This window comes from Nannobrachium achirus, assembly GCF_963921795.1.
Source record: "Nannobrachium achirus genome assembly, chromosome: 8".
NCBI lineage: Eukaryota > Metazoa > Chordata > Actinopteri > Myctophiformes > Myctophidae > Nannobrachium > Nannobrachium achirus.
This window is the reverse complement of record NC_137817.1, coordinates 6,467,240-6,479,846: the sequence shown is the minus strand read 5'-3', so window position 1 is coordinate 6,479,846 and position 12,607 is coordinate 6,467,240.

Below are 12,607 nucleotides of genomic sequence, written 5' to 3'. Positions count from 1 at the left end.
AATGTATACAGTGGGGACACTGGGGGTCCCTGCTGCTTCTCTCTCTCAACTAAGGGTTCTTGGCCTGAAAACGTTGAAGACCCTTATCCTTTCATCAAGTTTCCTTTTGTTTTGTCTCTTTTTCCCTTTTCTAATTTTTTTTTTCTTTTCCCATTCTCTCATATCTGCTATGAGGCCGATGTATCCTTGAATTTCAAACATTCCTATAACTAATCACTGTATTTTACTCCTTGAATAAGTAGGATAGGCTTCTACAAGCTTTCAGCTTCAGCCTATTCCTTTTGATCACATGTTTTGGACAACAATGACTAAGTGGATGTATGACTTGTAAAAATGTGAGTGATCAAATAAACTAAACTAAACTAAACCCCTGGTATAAATAATTTAGGAGACCCACACAATAACAAAACAAAACACAAAGATAAGATTACATTATATAGAGGCAGATAAAAACAACTCGGGACCCTATAAGTATCATCAGGAGGCAGGAGCGCTATACACACACAGTGCACTGGCCCAGCACGAAAAGCAGACGGGCAAGACAGATTTTAACCCTGCAAGGCCCGAATTCATTTCTACTGGCCAAAGATAAATAAATGATGGTGTTGTAGGAGTCCTAATCAGAGGAACATGTATTATCTTTATTTTTTTAATGTTTTTGTAAGGTTTTATAGACATAATTCATAAATCATTAATCATGCTCTAATTTACATTTTGGTAATAATAATAACATATGTGTCCCAATTTGGCTGGGAGCCAGTCATTGGATTTTTATTCATTTTCATGTTTTCATTTCATTTGAAAGCTGGGGATCATAGCTACAAAATGATATATTGGTTGTGGAGATTGACCCAACAGTTTTGAAGATATGGCTTATAGAATGATGCCATGCTGAAATACTACTTTTGAGATATTCAAGTTTTAAATAAATGTCTAACCTGCAAATGACCTGACGATCTCTCACATTAATTAAAAAAAGTCTTATTTACATGCAGAGTTAAGCTCTGGCGTTTAAGTGAAATGTAGCCTGAAATCTATGAAATGCTTTAGTGGCTTTATCACATTTTAGTAAAAAAAAAGAAAAAATGTATTTTCAGTCCCTGTCTAAAGCTGTACTTTCCGAGATGACTGGCTCTCAGTGAGATTGGGACACATATCGTCGTTGTCCGATGAAAACCTTGTATGTCCAAAACTGTTCGTTTTACATTTAGCATTTTAAAAATGATTTAAACTAGTGAAAACAGCCGATCTACAAGCACACAACGCCTCACACCGTGCTTGCAGATCTGCTGTTTTCACTACTTTTGTGTGACGGCCTTGTATGATGAAGCAGGGCTTTACTTTGCGAAAGAACGTACACATTTGAAACTTGGATATACAAGGTTTCCACCCGACAACGACGATATGTACATGTTCTAGACATTCTAATGATTACCCAAAAAAAATATTACAGGCATTTAATGTTTTTGTGAGGAATAGCTTCAGTGAAAAAGTGAGATTTTCACTGAAAAATTGTTCGTCCAGACTCTGGAATTTCAGCCTTTGTGGGGGGTATTTATACGCAAATATTGTGGCCTATGGCATTGTAATACTAAACAATAGGATCCACTGGTGATGTTAATGTGAAAAAAAGATGCAAATTATTTAAACTATTGTTTTGATACAATAAAAATGTGTCCAAAAAGTGACAGTGGGCCTTGTAAGGTTAACATACATTCCGGTAAACACTCAAACAGCTCACTCACTTACAGCCTTCCACGCGAACCCGCGGGCATCGGTATACATTTAGATGCAAATACACACATACAAAACATCTCATTGAAACCAGCCTCTTGAAGCGTGGAGTATGATGCTATACTCCCTCAAGCAAAACCGTGCACTCGCATGCACATGAGAGCAGCAGTCAGTCAGGGGCGTCACAAGGGGGGAAAAAGTGGGACTGAGTCACTAGGGCCCAAAGGTGGAGGAGCCTTCGTTATTTTATACTTTAGCTATTGAAAAATAGCAGATATACAAGCTCGCAGCGCGGCACCGAGTGCCGCGCTGCGAGCTTGTAGATCTGCTATTTTTTAAAAGACGGGGAAAATGTGTGCAAATCTTTGAATATATGTATTTTTTAAGCGAACATTATTTTGTAACTCAAATTCTGCTTCTGGGGGGTCCCTGGAACAAAATATTTTGAGATGGGGGTCCGTGGCCAAATACATATCGTTTTGGGGGTCCTTCACATGAAAAGGTTTGAGCACCACTGACATAATAACATAGGGTTTTAAAAAAAAACTAAGAAGGATTTGAAATATTCAAACTTGCAAATATGTTCACGATTTTTCAAAAACAGCAGATCTACAAGCTCGTAGCGCGCTGTGAGCTTGTATATCTGCTAGTTTTCAATAGTTAAAGCACAAAATGTGAGTGGATCCTTGTACCCAGGGCCCAGAATTTGGTGCAACACCCCTGCACATGAGAACAGCTCTCAGTTAATGGCTTTAAGGCTCCAACACATCTCGCCAGCGGTCGGCTAAACACAGCGAGGGACATCTTTGTGGGTCATCTGATAACACTATCTGTGTGCGTGTTCAGGCTGTAGGAGCAGTGTTCAGGCTGTAGGAGCAGTGTTCAGGCTGTAGGAGCAGTGTTCAGGCTGTAGGAGCAGTCGTGTTCAGGCTGTAGGAGCAGTGTTCAGGCTGTAGGAGCAGTGTTCAGGCTGTAGGAGCAGTCGTGTTCAGGCTGTAGGAGCAGTGTTCAGGCTGTAGGAGCAGTCGTGTTCAGGCTGTAGGAGCAGTGTTCAGGCTGTAGGAGCAGTCGTGTTCAGGCTGTAGGAGCAGTGTTCAGGCTGTAGGAGCAGTCGTGTTCAGGCTGTAGGAGCAGTCGGACCTTGCAGAAGGGGTTGGGAACCGTTTCAACTCACTGAACCGCCGCTGGGCCATGTTTAAAGGAGTAGTTCACCCCCAAAATGACCTTTTTTTTCTTTTGATTACGCATGCACGCCATGGAGACTTGAGTTCAATAATATTTTTGGGGGGTTTTGTCACATTCCTAAGATAATAATTTGATTACAACCAGTAAGACTCCCTAATCGGGATATAAGCGACAAACTTTAGAAGGCAATCGTAGCCAATCAGGAGGGAATATAGGAAATGGGACAGATCCAAGTTGATGACATGATTCTAAAGATACAGGAGAGTGTTTTCTGCAGGTCTTTCAGTCCGAGTGTATCAAAGGGTGCGTTCGGAAATGCGCACCGGGTGTGTGCTCTTTTAATTGAGTGAGTACTTTTCCCACCACTGCGAGGCTATATCAAGGGTCTTCAACAAGGGCTCTGAGGGGGTCCTCAGAGTCACTACAGGGGGTCCTCCAAATCTTTGTGTGATAGAAACTTTTTTCTCCTTTTTATATTAACCACTTGAACCCTAGTGTCCTTATTCTGAGAACTTTAGACAAAAATAGCAGATCTACAAGCTCACAAGGCCTCGCAGCGCGAGGCGTTTTGAGCTTGTAGATCAGCTATTTTTTGCAAAGCGGTTTGGTGTAGAGGGGGAAAAGAGCAGACTAAGTACAGAGTGAAAGGTCCAGTTTATTAAGTATTGACGGTTCAAGTGGTTAAATATCTGAAAACACAAATTGACATGAATCCAAAATGCACTGATGATCGTGATGTCAAACAATGAAACTATATGGAATCTATGAACAGGTTGTGGGGGTCCCTGCTTCATCTCTCTCTCAACTAAGTAGTCCTTGGCCTGAAAATGTTGAAGACCCCTGCTCTAGTAAATTCAGTCCATTTACCATTTATTTCAAGACGGAGAGAGAGAGAGAGAGAGAGAGAGAGAGAGAGGGAGAGAGGGAGAGAGGGAGAGGGAGAGAGAGAGAGAGAGAGAGACGCCTACGGTGGTGTGGTGTTGGTGATCTCGTGAGCTTTTGGTGGAGAACAGGTGCTCATGAATATTCAACAGACGGAATGTTGTCCAAAAAAATAGCTTTTCATCCTAAAACATCCCCTCGAGTGTGTGTGTGTGTGTGTGTGCGTACGTGCATCTATTCACTGTATGCCATACACGCGCCAAATTTGAAGTACTGTAGATCGGGCGGACATTTCTCGACGTGTGTATGATATGTGTGTACCGTTGTTCCTTATTGAGCTTGGCACATTTCCTGCATGGGCAAGCTGCCCAGATCACCATGTCACACGTGTCTTCTTATTTGTTCACCCTCAAAAAGTGCCTGCAATGTAGTGCATTTGAAACTACATTGCAGTGCACATCATGGGGTGATCGCTGCTTGCCTCCTGTGAATCGTTTTATTTTGTCTTTAGTTTATTTTCTGTTTATTTCGTTGCTGAGTGATGTCAGCGGACAAAGTGACGTGAGTGTGTGGATAGGAAATGGCAGATCTACAAGTTCACAATGCAAGTTTGCACTGCATTGTAAGCTTTTCGATCGTCTAGTTTTGAAACTATCGAGTGACACTATTGTGCAACAAAGTAGGGCATTCATTTCCGGGGTGAGATAAAAACTAAATGGAGATACATGGTTTCTGCACGACTGCAACATTATGCTGTTATCAAAATGGATGGGAAAGAGAGATAAAAGAAATAATAAATGACATTAGGGATGGGACGATAAGCGCTATTATCGTTTATCGCGATAGAAAACACTAACGAAAATCGTATCGTGGAGTTTTAATTCATTGTGATATTGTCCTCCGCAGTGTTGGGTGTAACGACGCTCTAACTATCGACGTTATGTAGCGCTGTTAGGTTTTGCTCATAGTTACTTCTGCAATTTAGTAGGATCATTACCAGTTACATTTCCCAAAAAATAACGGCGTTACGAGTTACTTAAAAATGTAACGATACCAAACACTGACTCCTCCGTCATGCACTGGGATCAATTCACCTTTTATTTGAAGAGCTGCATATCCGGCACCACTTAAACCCTCTATTGGTAATACGTACTTATAATATACGTACGTGATAGTCTTTTTTTCACTCTCTACCAAATCGCTTTGCCAAAAAATAGACGATCTACAAGCTCAAAACGCGTTGTAGATCGGCTATTTTTTGGCAAACGTTCCGCCCGAGGATAATGGGTGTGGGGGATATTTCGATTATCGCGATAATATCGTAAATCGCGATTTCTTTGCTCACGACAATCGTGATATGATATTTCCATATCGTCTCATCCCTAAATGACACACATGTGCATGTACGCATAGAGCCATATTGGAACGCATGTGTCGGTTTTGTTACATCTCCTATGGCCGCGGCATCAGTGGGCTCTCGTCCCTGCTGCCACTTTGCCTCTCATCAGTATTCGCGGCGGGGTTCTGAGTCACTGGAGGAACGGCTCACTGCGGGGAAGGGGACGGTTTTACCAGGGAAATGTTCACAACGCCCCACCAAGCACAAGCCCCTCACACCAGAGCACGCAGCAGCAGCTAGCATGCAGGGGCGTCACACGGGGGGGAAAAGTGGGACTGAGCTCCCGCCTTAATAGAGTAATGAAGTCATGACATGACTCGCTCACCCCCCGGTTCCAATGAAGTAATTCTCCATGGAGAATAACATTGAGTCATCTTAAAATCGTCTCATATAAGCATTGCGGTCCAAAATAGACAAACTGTCTTTGCGATATTGTCGGCGAGGTGGCTCTGTGTGGTTTATGATAGTCACTCATAAGTGATAAAGCTGTTTCTAGCGAAAATGTAACTAATTCGGCGACAGTAACATTAGCATTTTCTCACCATCAGTTGATTCTTCATATCCATATGAGTCAAACCGCTGAGCTCATTTGTTTATAATTGGAACACAGATCTTATATGACGCGATATGAAAAAGGTCTATGGGAATTCAGAATGGGGGAAGAAAACCACGAACCAGGTAGGATGTGTAAATTACGTCACACTTCACTACTCTATTATTTTATACTTTTGCTATTGAAAAATAGCAGATATTCAAGCTCACAGCGCGGCACCGAGTGCCGTGCTGCGAGCTTGTAGATCTGCTATTTTTGAAGAGTCGTGAAAATGTCTTCATTTCTTTGAATATTTGTATTTTTTAAGCGAACATTTGTAACACCACTGACATAGAGCACCACTGACATAGAAACATAGTTTTTTTCAAAAAACCTTAGAAGGATTTGAAATATTCAGTATTTTTCAATGGTTAAAGCACAAAATAACGCATAATAATGCGTTCCCAGTCCAAATGGGTTAAACCCCCCTCCCCCTATGAAGAACATTCATGGGGGGCCCGCAGTGAATATCCTTGTACCCAGGGCCCAGAATTTGGTGTGACGCCCCTGGCAGCGTGTGTGTGTGTGTGTGTGTGGCAGGCAGCGCGTCGGCAAACTGTCCTAGTCGGTTAAACGTCCCCGCGGTTGTTTTCGCTGCCTCATGGCTCCGCATGACCCCGTAAACAGCATGCGAACCTGTCTCCGCCACGACAGACTCACCGCTCCGTGACACGGCCCACCCGTGTCGCTATGTACGCCGCTGCTGTTGTAATTGCACTGCCTGCAGTGTGTGTGTGTGTGGGGGGGGGGGGGGAGGGGAAGAGACGAGGGAAGAGACGAGGGAGGAAAGGTCACCCAAAGCGCAGCATTTAAATTACAGAGTGTTCAAGGTATTGTGAGTGATCTTTTCTTTCTGTTCAAAAAGGTACCGAACAGAAAATACATTTGCGTTTTTCAGTATTGTGTGCGGTGAAGCCAACCAATGTCGCGTTACAAAATAGACAGCCTGGAGAACTAAATGAAACAGTCATCGTCGACAGTCTTTCGGTACATGCAACGTGGGTTATGATACATTTTTGGTCTCTGTCAGGCAGGGGTGTCACACCAAATTCTGGGCCCTGGGTACAAGGATTCACTGCGGGCCCTCCATGAATGTTCTTCATAGGGAAGAAAGGGGCTTTAACCCATTTAGACTGGGAGTGCATTAGTTTGTGATTTAACTATTAAACATTGCAGATATACAAGCTCACAGCGCAGCACCAAGTGCCGCGCTGCAAGCTTGTAGATCTGCTATTTTTCAATTTGTGAAGTCTTTGAATATTTTTGACCCGATTCTATAAGTGTCTTCTAAATCCTTCTAAGGTTTTTTGAAAAACCTATGTTTCAGTGGTGCTCAAACCTTTTCATGTGAAGGACCCCCAAAATAATGTGTATTCGGCCACGGACCCCCATCTCAAAATATTTAGTTCCAGGGACCACCCAGAAGCAAAACTTGAGTTACAAATGTTTGCTTAAAAAATACATATATTCAAAGATTTGCATTTGCACATTTTCACGTCTTTTCAAAAATAGCAGATCTACAAGCTCGCAGCGCAGCACTCGGTGCCACGCTGTGAGCTTGTATATCTGCTATTTTTCAATAGCTAAATAATTAAGGCCCCAACACCTTGGGCCCTGGTAACTCAGTCCTATACTCCCCCCCCCCCCCCCCCCTCCCCTGTGACACCCCTGTTGTCAGGAGGAAACCCCATATAATCCAAAAACGGTTACTTTCCAGGATCAAAATTCTAAAACAGCGAAAGTAGCAGATCTAACATGCTCGAAACGCACCATTTGCGACGCGTTTCGAGGTTGTGGATCTGCTTCTTCTTTTGTGTGACGCTGTAGTATGATCACGTAGGGCAGGGTTCCCCAATAGGCGGCCCGCGGGCCATTTTGCGGCCCGTGGGGGGCTATTGTCTGGTCCACACCAACCCCAGTAATAATGGTGGTATAAAAGCAGCAACAACACTAGTATATCGTCATTGTCAGGTGGAAATCTCGTATCCCCAAATTTGTACGTTCTTTCGCAAATCATACAATTCGCACCAAAGTAGTGAAAACAGCAGATCTACAAGCACACAACGCCTCGCACCGCGAGGCGTTGTGTGCTTGTAGATCGGCTGTTTTCACTAGTTTAAATCATTTTTTAAAATGATAAATTCAAAACGAACGGTTTTGGACGTACAAGATTTTACCCCGACAACGACAAAAACTGTCGCTGGAGTAGTGGGAATGCCACCATCGCCCCCTGCAATGTTGTGGCCCTCGGCTTGGTACCCTAGACATGATTCGGCCCTTGGGGAAAACTAATTGGGGAACCCTGACGTAAGGCATTAATTTACGGAGAAAAAGAAAGTTAGAACATGGAGATAAGAGGTTTCTGCCCGACAGCGACGATATGTTGAATGAATCCAGCAGGATAATGGATACAAGCGGACAAAATGAGTTTTCTCAGGCGGGGTGTTGGGCATTAGACATTACAGTGAGGAGTTCAATCATCCACCATAGACCTGGAGCTGGAGGAGAGACGCTGCTCCTTTGCTTGGCAAGGAGCCAGCTGAGGTGGTTTGGGCATCCAACAGGCACGTGCACACATAGACATCAAAGGGGGCTTGAACCTTATACCTGTCTGTAAAAAGTGCCCTTTCCAAGCCATGAATGCAGTTTTTACTATGGTGAAAGAAATGCAAATGCCCTCTTTCCATGTCATACCTGAAGGCAGCATTCAAGAGAATTGCCTTGTCCAAACTCTCCTGAACTTGAATGCATCATCTTATGTTGGAAGAATTGCCCTCTCTGTGTAGAAATCCATGCCGTTAAGCCACATCTCCAGTATTGACTTGATTATGCTTAGTTCAGTGTGAGTTTCACACAATTCAATTTTTCAATTCAAAGGAGCTTTATTGGCATGAGAAAACATACGTTTACATTGCCAAAGCAAGTGTCACAAATACAAAATAGTTGAAAATGGGGAACATAATATACAGTTGGAGGGGGTACAGCGTTGTATAAACACACTGAAAATAGCTGACCTCCAAGCTCACAGCGCGTCGCAGCGCGACGCGTTGTGAGCTTGGAGGTCGGCTATTTTCGGTGCTTCCACCAAAAAGGCCCTTTTGGAAATTTCTGCCCCTGCCTCTCTAACATTCTCTGCACGTCCCTGCTTGGCAAGGAGCCAACTAAGGTGGTTTGGGCATCCAATATGGATGCCTCCCGAGCGCCTCCCTAGAGAGGTTCTGGGCTGCACGTCCCACTGGGAGGAGACCCCTTGGCAGATCAAGGACCAGATGGGAGGGAATTATATTTCCATTCGGGCCTACGGTCCCCCAGGATGAAGAGGCTAATGTTGCCTTGGGGAAGCGGTTATGGATGGATGGATGGATGGATGGATGGGTGGGTGGATGGATGGATGGATGGATGGGTGGATGGATGGATGGATGGATGGGTGGATGGATGGATGGATGGATGGATGGATGGATGGATGGGTGGATGGGTGGATGGATGGATGGATGGATGGATGGATGGTTAAAGTAAACATTAACGTTGCTTCTTTTGGCAGCATCAAAGGCATGCAGTGCGCTTCCCCACATTGGTATGATTTGCTTGTTCAACAAATGACTAAATCGATAGCTGCTGAATGGCGATGATGGTCACTTTGAAGAACAGAACTGAGAGCTAGTTCGAAAAAGGTAGACTTGTTCTTTGTGAACCAGTGAGACTCCCTAATCGGGATATAAGCGACTGTCAGGTCGCATAATGTTGTCTGCAAAAAGCAAACTCATGGTGGCGCTAGAAGAGGGGCATGTGAGAAATCAGGGGCGGAGGTTGTGTTTTGCACTTTATCACTTTTAACTGCTGCTGTTGTTTTAAGCTGCACTGCAATATTTTTCACCCACTGTTTTACGTGTAATTCATGTGATGTGACAATAAAGTTCTATTCTATTCTATTCTATTCCTGGATTACCAGCCAAGGAGTGTGTGTGTGCAAAGTTTGGCATGGATCGGGGCAACGGTGGCGGAGATAAGAGTAGGGCAAAAGTGTGACGTGACCGACAGACAGGCGGACGGATGGACGGACGGACAGCCGGTGGAGCTTTTCATAGTAACTTGTTACCTGACGGTCGCAACAATACAGTAGGCCTAGGCCTCTAAAGGGGAGCACACACTGAACACGAACGGCTGCGCAGCGTCGCGTCGCGGTATCGACGCACGTTAAGTGCCGCGCGGTAACCCCAACTGGATGCGGCGCGCTGCCACACAGCACATCCATTTCCCCGGTGGGGAGAAGCATGGGAGAACGTGTGGCAACGCTGGAAAAATAGAACAGTGGCGTATCGGCGCGGCAGACGCGCGACCGCGCGCGACTGCGCGCGTCTGCCGCCGCCGGTGTGGGTTAGTTCATTGAAAATAATGGGGCCGTATGTTTTGACGCGGCGCTTCCGCGCCGCCTCCGCGTCCGGTGTGTGTTCCCCTTGAGATTTGTTGCTGTAATATTGACATTGAAATATTCTTGCCTCACAAATACAAACTTATTTTTGGCAAAAAGAAAAAATATAATACAGAGAACATGACCTCCGTGTCCTCAGTTACGCCCCTGTCCTGTAAAGCAGTGGTTCCCAAACCTTACAGGTCGACCGCCGAGGTCTGAAAGAGAGATTAGACGTTTTCCCAGGACCCAAACTAGTAGTGAAAATAGCAGATATAACAGATCATACCATTAGTATTATCAACACGTTTTAACAGATGAGAGGGCATCTTGATGGTCATACACTCAAAAACCTGATGAAAACAAAACATAGTCCTAAATGTATGGTGCTAGAAAGACAAAACCCCCACAACCTGTTCATAGATTCCATATAGTTTCATTGTTTGACAGCGCAATCATCAGTGTATTTTGGATTCATGTCAATTTGTGTTTTCAGATATTTAACCACTTGAACCATCAATACTTAAAGGAGCTATAGTCAACTTTTTCATTGTAGGGGCAACACTTTGTTTACATCCTAGTCTATAGACTAGAATGTAAACAAAGTGTCGGTCTGACAATGGCCAAAATGATTATTTTATCATTATTTTACGCTTTTTGTGGTAATTTTTGAATAGAAACACATATATGAATAAATTTTTTTTATAAAATATTTTCGAAACATTATTTTTATTTTAGCATCCGTTTTTCAAGAAAATGTTGACTATAGCTCCTTTAATACACTTGACCTTTCACTGTACTTAGTCTTCTCTTTTCCCCCTCCAAAGCTCTTTGCCAAAAATAGCCAATCTACAAGCTCACAACGCCTCGCAGCACGAAGCCTTGTGAGCTTGTAGATCTGCTATTTTTGGCTAAAGTTCTCTATGGACAGTAGGGTTCAAGTAGTTAATATAACAAAGGGTGAAAAAACAAGTTCCTATGACACTAAGATTTGGAGGACCCCCTGTAGTAACTCTGGGGACCCCCTGTTGAAGACCACTGCCCCATAGTTTTAGGAAACAAGTAAAAGCATTAATAAAGTAGAGCCCATGTATACCGCAGTGCCGCCTTCCAAACTCCCAGGCTCTATAATTATGTCCCCCTCAGCATTTTACTTCCTCTGGCTTTGGACGGAGGAACAGCATCATTTGTTGTTACCTGAACGAGCGGCTGATTTACGGTGGTGTGCAGGGGACCCTGCTTTTACTGTTTAATGTATTCAGGCGAGGCTGGGCATAATGCACAGCACCTGACACCGCCAACCATCGCTCTTATGGAATTAGGGAGGTTTGGTTTTGTTTTATTTTACATGTCGGCCCACTGCATTATGCCCGTGTTACATTATGCCCTTTCAAAGTGGATGGGAAGGAGAAAGGAGAAAAAAAATTACCACTAAATACCCCCTGGGGAGAGTGTGTGTGTGTGTGTGTGTGTGTGTGTGTGTGTGTGTGTGTGTGTGTGTGTGTGTGTGTGTGTGTGTGTGTGTGTGTGTGTGTGTGTGTGTGTGTGTGTGTGTGTGTGTGTGTGTGTGTGTGTGTGTGTGTGTGTGTGTGTGTGTGTGTGTGTGTGAGTTTGTCTAGCTATACTTATGGGGACTAAACGCATGTTCACACAGTCACCTGCAGGGGACCTCTGACAGTGTGGGGACAAGTAGGTCCCCTCAACGGTTAGGTTTAGGGATAGAGGTTAGGGTAAGGCCACAGGACTTGCATAAAAATGATAGAAGTCTCGGGGCGCCCAGTGGCCTACTGGTCTAAGCGCATACCATATAGGCATTGATGCCTGGCGGCGTCGCTGGTTCGATTCCCAATCCGGATGACCTTTGCCGCATGTCCCTCCCCATTTCTCCCCCGTTTCCTGTCAGTCTACTGTACTATCCAATAAAGGCATAAAAAAGCCCAAAAAAACAAATCTTTAAAAAAAAAAAAAATGATGGAAGTCTATGTAATGTCCCCACAAGTGATGTATATATATATATATATATATATATATATATTGCGTTTGTGTGTGTGCGTGTGTGTGTGTGCGCGCAGAATATTTGAAAAATAACCTGTGTTCCAGGGGCATGCAGAGAATGTTTGAGAGGCAGGGGCTGAAATTTCTAAAAGGGCTTTTTGGTGGAAATATCGAAAATAGCAGACCTCCAAGCTCACAACGCGTGGCGCTGCGACACGTTGTGAGCTTGGAGGTCGTCTATTTTCGATAGCAATTCTTTCAACTTAAGATGCATTCAAGTTTGGACAAGGCAATTCTCTTGAATGCTGCCTTCAGGTATGGCATGGAAAGAGGGCATTTGCATTTCTTTCACCATAGTGAAAACTGCATTCATGGTCCGGAGAGGGCACTTTTTACAGAGGGATAAAAGGGC